We start from the raw sequence: 6,225 nt of genomic DNA, 5'->3' as shown, positions 1-6,225 counted from the left end.
CCTGGGTGGCACAGTCAGTTAAGCATCCGACTCTTGATCTCAGCTCAGGTTATGATCTCTCAGTTAGGGAGTTCGAGCCCTGCCTCAGACTCTGCTCTGATGGTGCAAAGCCTGCTTGGGGTTCTGTCTCTCCTTCTTTGTGCGCCTCCCCAACTTGTGCTCTTGCTCTTTCTGTCTCTCAAAATGAATAAGTAAACATAAAAAAAATTTAAAAAGAATTATAACTTTTTTTTAAGGTTTACTTAATTTTGAAGGAGAGACACAGAGCGTGAGCAGGGGAGGAGCAGAGAGAGAGGGAGACACAGAATCAAAAGCAGGCTCCAGACTCTGAGCTGCCAGCACAGAGCCTGACACGGGGCTGGAACCCACAAACCGTGAGGTCACGACCTGAGCTGAAGTCTGACGCTTAACCAACTAAGCCACCCAGATGTCCCAAGAATTATAACTCTTAATATGTGTTTGCCCTCATGCTATACTTTCTCCCTGAGAATTTCAAGATGAAATGACTATCAAGTTAGGACAAGTCATTTCCCAGTGTGGCACACAACCATACCGTCCTTTTCAGATCTATTCCTCGATTTTACGATAAATAGATTGTAGGAAATGACAGGACCACTCCAAACTTGTGACAAAGTTAAGCCTGGCATGCAATCCCTGCTTCTCTAATGTTACTTCTGGGTATTTCTCCTACCAATACCCTATTTCCTACCATTTTTAAAAAAATGAAACATTGTTCTTTTTCATCATCCTGCCTTTTTCTGATATTTCCTTTCATGTTTTAAAACTAGCATTGTTTTGGGGCACCTGAGTGGCTCAGTTGGTTAAGCGCCAACTTCAGCTCAGGTCATGATCTCACAGTTCATCAGTTCCAGCCCCGAGTCAGGCTCTGTGCTGACAGCTCAGAGCCTGGAGCCTGTTTCAGATTCTGTGTCTCCCTCTCTCTCTGCCTCTCCCCCAGTCATGCTCTGTCTCTGTCTCTCAAAAATACTAAATAAAAACATTAAAAAAAAGCTAGCAGTGTTTCAGATTATGAAATTAATACTATTCCTTATAAAATTTTAAAATATGAAAAGTTATGAAGAAGAAAATCAAGTCACCCATAATCCCTCCACCAAGAGATAATCACTGTTAACATTTTGGGTGTATTTCCCTTTAGTATTTTTATGTATGACATTTCCCTCCCAAAACTACATAGCAAATAAATGAAAGGCAATTTTCCCATTCTCAATCCATATCCATTGTGGATAATACCACTTATGTTTGGTCTTGAACTTGTCCCACAGTGCCACCAGCCCTGATCTTCCAGTCTCTGCCTTGTGGTCTGTTTCTCCATCCAAACCCTGACCCCAAATTCCCCGGCTGGGGCGCCACTCACACTGACCTCCAGCTTTGGGTTTTGACTATTTGACTTCAATGCTGTCTGACCCCTGGGACCTTTGGGAACATGAATTGTAAAGGCAAAAACTTCATGGAACTCTGCACCCAACATAACAAAAATCAAGCAAGACTTCATGAAGAATCTACATTCTTCATCGTTTTTGATGCTTTGGAAATTAATCTAGGGTTTTACTCTGCCTTTTTTAAAGGCAAGCATTTTCAAAGACATAAGATGCTGGAGAATAGGCACCAGGCCATTTATAACTCTAGCACGTGGCCCATAGTAAGTGCTCAATAAATGTCTGATGCGTGCTTAAGTGACATCTATTGAATTCTTACTTCCTGTCTGGGGGAATATAATTAAAGCTGGAAGTTAATAGCAACAGTAATGAATGTGGTCAGTGGCTCTTCATCCCTTACCAGCCAGAATCACTGGTCTTTAATCATTTAAACATGTCTGTTCCCCTAGGCTGGGTCTCCCCTTCCTGATGACTGGCCTCCTCCTGCTGCCTTTGTGCCTGCTGCTTCCACTGTACCTCCCCTGATGGACCGAGATGTGGCTCCCCCACCAAGGACAGCACTGGCCTCCCCCCTCACTGACCAGCAGCCCCTCTTCTCACCTCCCACCACCGCACCTGTTGTGGTAGACCTCCTTCTTGCCAAGCTTGTATGACCATTTTTCATCCTTGTCTTACCTAACCTCTCCAAGGTGGTTGACACACTTGCCCTCTGCCCCTCTTGAAACTCCCTCGTTGGCATGCACAATTCCTTCCTCTGAGCTCTCCTTGTCCTCCTGGCTGTCCCCTTCCAGCCTCTTGGGCAGAGTCCTCCACTGCCTGAGCCATAAATGTTGGAATCCCCCCACACTTGCCTCCTTGGTTCTCTTCTCTTCTTACCCCGCAGACCCGTCTCTCTGATCTCCCCCATCCCATGACTTCTGCACCATCCATGGGTCCTGCATGCCCCATGGGGTGGAATATCACAGGAGTGTCCGCTATAGAATGCCACACAGATGTCCCTCCAGACCCACATGTCCCAGTGGAACTTACATCTTCCATTTTAATCCTGCCCTTCTGTTTCATGACACCCAAGCCTGAAACTTTGGAAGTCCCCACGTTCTTCCACAGGCACCCCTCTAATGGTTCACCAAGTCCTGCCCATTCTACCTCTTTTCTATTTGTCCAGTTACCCTCCAGACTGGGATCTTTCCAAGATGTCCGTCTGAACTTCCCTGCCCGCAGCAACACCCATTCCTCTTATACAGCCTCCTTCATGTGGTTGGCAGGCCCTTTGGAATCGGGTCCGTGCTTACCTCACTAGCTTCATCCCTTAATAGTTGGGGTCTAGTCATACCCAACCTTCTAATTCATTCAAAAAGCCCTGCTGTCTCTCGTCTCCAGGTGGTTGCACCCACTTTTAATCTACCTGGAGTCCTTTCTACCCCTTCCTTCACCTGGCCAGCCCCTGCCCCTCCTTTGGGTCTTAGCTTAGACATCATTTTTGGAGGAGTTTTTCAGGAAGCCCCACATCCCTTAGAACATGCTCCTGATACACATGCTGCAAAAATACTACGTACCATCTGAGCACTTACACGCTAACTGTGATTGCCTTCATACCTGCCTGGGTGGCCAAGTGAATGTTCCGTTTGCAGAGAGGCAGACGCCAAGTTTATCCTCTTCCCTGCATGCAACACAGTACAATGCCAGTGCATAGTAGATGCTCAGCAAAAACACTGGGTGAATGTCAAATTAGTGAATGAGCGAAGGAATGAAAGAATGTTCTTCTCTCTTTTGTCAATGTTCTTTTCATCTCTTGACAGGATGAAACAGAGATTCCTAACAGACGTCCCCACACTCTTGTCCAATTTATTTTCCACATTTGGGTACCAATGATCATTCTAAAAAGAAAACCTACGGGCGCCTTGGGCGGTTCAGTCAGTTAAGCGGCCGACTTCAGCTTAGGTCATGATCTCACTGTTTGTGGGTTCCAGCCCTGCGTCAGGCTCTGTGCTGCCAGCCCAGAGCCTGGAGCCTGCTTCAGATTCTGTGTCTCCCTCTCTCTGCTCCTCTCCTGCTCACACTCTGTCTCAAAAATAAATAAACATTTAAAAAAAATTTTAAAAGAAAAAAGAAAAAGCAAACCCAATCATGTCGTGCCCTGGTTTAAAATCAATGGCTATGCATTTCTCACAAGATAAAGTGCAGACTTAAGCATAGTTTTAAGGCCTTTTAGGATTTTGCTCCTATTTACCTCCTCACTACAGCCCCTCTCCTGATGAAACACTAATCTCCAGTGCCTCTGACCCACTCTTGGCTCTTCCTGAAGGCCAGGTTCTGTGGGCTCGGGGCGGGAGGGGGGGGGGTGCTTTGCATATGCAGCTCCTCCCTTTCCCCTTTGCCCCGCCCCCCCACTTCAGCCTCAGGACGCCCCTTAGGAACCACCTCTTAGGAATCTACCTCTGAGCCCTCAGTTCCCTGGCAAGTATTATGAGGTATCTTAATGTGGTTCTTCATCATCTTAATCTGTAGGTTCTTCCCTTGTCTTCAATCAGCCTTCGTCAGCCTGTAGGTGTCCGCCAGGCAATTCCACACGATTGGATTCGTGAGAGGGAAGAGGAAAGCCTCAGCTCAGTGAGGAAAGTAACAGGTGAACAGTGAGGTCATTAACACAGAGCTATTTTCAAAAATTTCAAAGATAATTGTGACCCCCGATGACAATCCTGTGCTAATATCTCAGCAGTCACCCCTCCTCTGTGGTGGGAGGGGACAGACGTGCAAAGGGAACGAGGATGGGGGAGGGGACAAATACGAGAGGGGCCTTGCAAGAATCCAGATGAGACTGACCACAAACTGAGGCAAATAATTAACTTCACTTTCTGCACCTGCACTTCATTCCCACCTTTAAAGTATCACCAAGAGAGCCTACAGATTTTACTATATTCTGCTTTTATCCAGTTATTTAAATTTGGGGTACAAATTATTTTTTTTGATAAACAGAATCACATTTTTAAATATTGCTGCTTAAAAATATTGCTGCTTGTTGCACACCCATTAAGGTGACCCATTAAAAAAAGAGAGGAAAGAAAAGAGCATGTTGGTGATGATGTAGAGGAACTGGAACTAAAACAATAGTGGTTTCCCAAAAATGAAACATAGAATTACCTGATGATATGGCAATTCCACTGCTGGGTATTTACCCAAAAAGAATTGAAAGCAGGGACTCAAAGAGATATTTGTGTACCCGTTTGTGAGAGCACTATTCTCAATGCCCAAAAGGGTGGAAAGAATCCACGTGCCCATCCACAGATGAATGGATAAAGGAAATGTGGTGCATACATACATTGGAATACAATATTATTTAGCCTTTAAAAAGAAAGGAAATTCTAGGGGTGCCTGGGTGGCTCAGTCAGTTAAGGGTCCAACTTCAGCTCAGGTCATGATGTCATGGTTCATGATCTTGAGCCCCATGTCAGGCTCTGTGCTGACAGCTCAGAGCTTGGAGCCTGCTTCAGATTTTGTGTGTCTCTCTCTGCCCCTCTCCTGCTTGCACTCTTTTTCTCTCTCTCAAAATTAAATAAACGTTAAAAAAATTTTTTAAAGAAAGGAAATTCTGACACATGCTACAACATGGATGAACCTTGAGGTCATTATGCTAAGTGAAATAAGCCAGTCACAAAAGGACGAATACTATGTGATGCCAATTTTAGGAGGTACCTAAAGTAGTCAAATTCATAGAGACAGAAAGTAGAAGGTGGTTGCTGGGGGGTGGGGTTATTTTTCATGGGTGTAGAGTTTCCATTTTGTAGGATAAATGTCTGGAGATGGATGGTGCTGATGGTTTTACAACAATGTCAATGTGTTTAATGCCACTGAACTGCACACTTAAAAGTGGTTGAGATGGTAAGTATTATGTTACCTGTATTTCCCACAATTAAAGAAAAGGGGGGGGAGCCCATGAATGAGTCCGTTTGTAAAGCCAAAGTCTCCTGTATTAGGTGAGGAGTCACACTTCTTCCTCCTAACTAATATGCTTTGGAAGTTCAGGTTTATGTATAAACCTAAAGCCGGTCACACCTAAGATCTGTTTTGCTCTGCAATCTGCCCATTTGGAATCACTTCTCCAAGGAGATTCTGTGAGAGTCACTCATATACAAATATTTATTTAATACTTGTGCCTAACAAATTACTTAGAGTCATGGTCATTCACACACCTCCATCACTATGTGTTGTATGACGAGCAACCTGTTGGTTACTAATGTCATTCTGTAATTGTCCCCACCGCAGGGAGACCATCACAGAAGTGAAGTGAGAAACTCACACTCCTCTCAGCCTTGTTGGTAGGAGTGCTGGGTTGGGTGAATAATGGATCCACCAGCCACAAATGAGGCTTCCTCTGACTCACTGGTACAAGAAGCTGCTTTATCTCCCTGGCCCCACCCACCTTTCCCCTCCCCCCCCCCCCCAATCCTTTCCTCTGGAGAAGTCAGGGACTGAGATAAAAGTGAGCACGCTGCACTCCAAGTGTAAGGAGGCTGCTGAATCAGGAGTCCACCCAGCCCTCACAACATGGCCCCAATAACGCCTTGGCCATGCCATTCATCCAAGGACCTCAAAGTCCTTAAAAGCATTAACTTGTGAATCCTTGTGCAGGTCCTGGGAAATGATCCGGGCTATTTCAAAGTCAGAAAAACTAAGGCACAGTGGAGGTCATGGTCATACTGAGTATCACCCAAGATGATGATCCAATAAGAACTGAGGACTTCCATGTTATCTTTAACCAGCATCCCCTCTCCTGCCTTGTTTTAGAAATCAATTCATATTTTCAGTGGGCGGGGGAAAAAGGAATAAC

This window comes from Acinonyx jubatus, chromosome B2 (genome assembly GCF_027475565.1).
Source record: "Acinonyx jubatus isolate Ajub_Pintada_27869175 chromosome B2, VMU_Ajub_asm_v1.0, whole genome shotgun sequence".
NCBI classification, from domain to species: Eukaryota; Metazoa; Chordata; class Mammalia; order Carnivora; family Felidae; genus Acinonyx; species Acinonyx jubatus.
Note: the sequence above shows the minus strand (reverse complement) of the source record.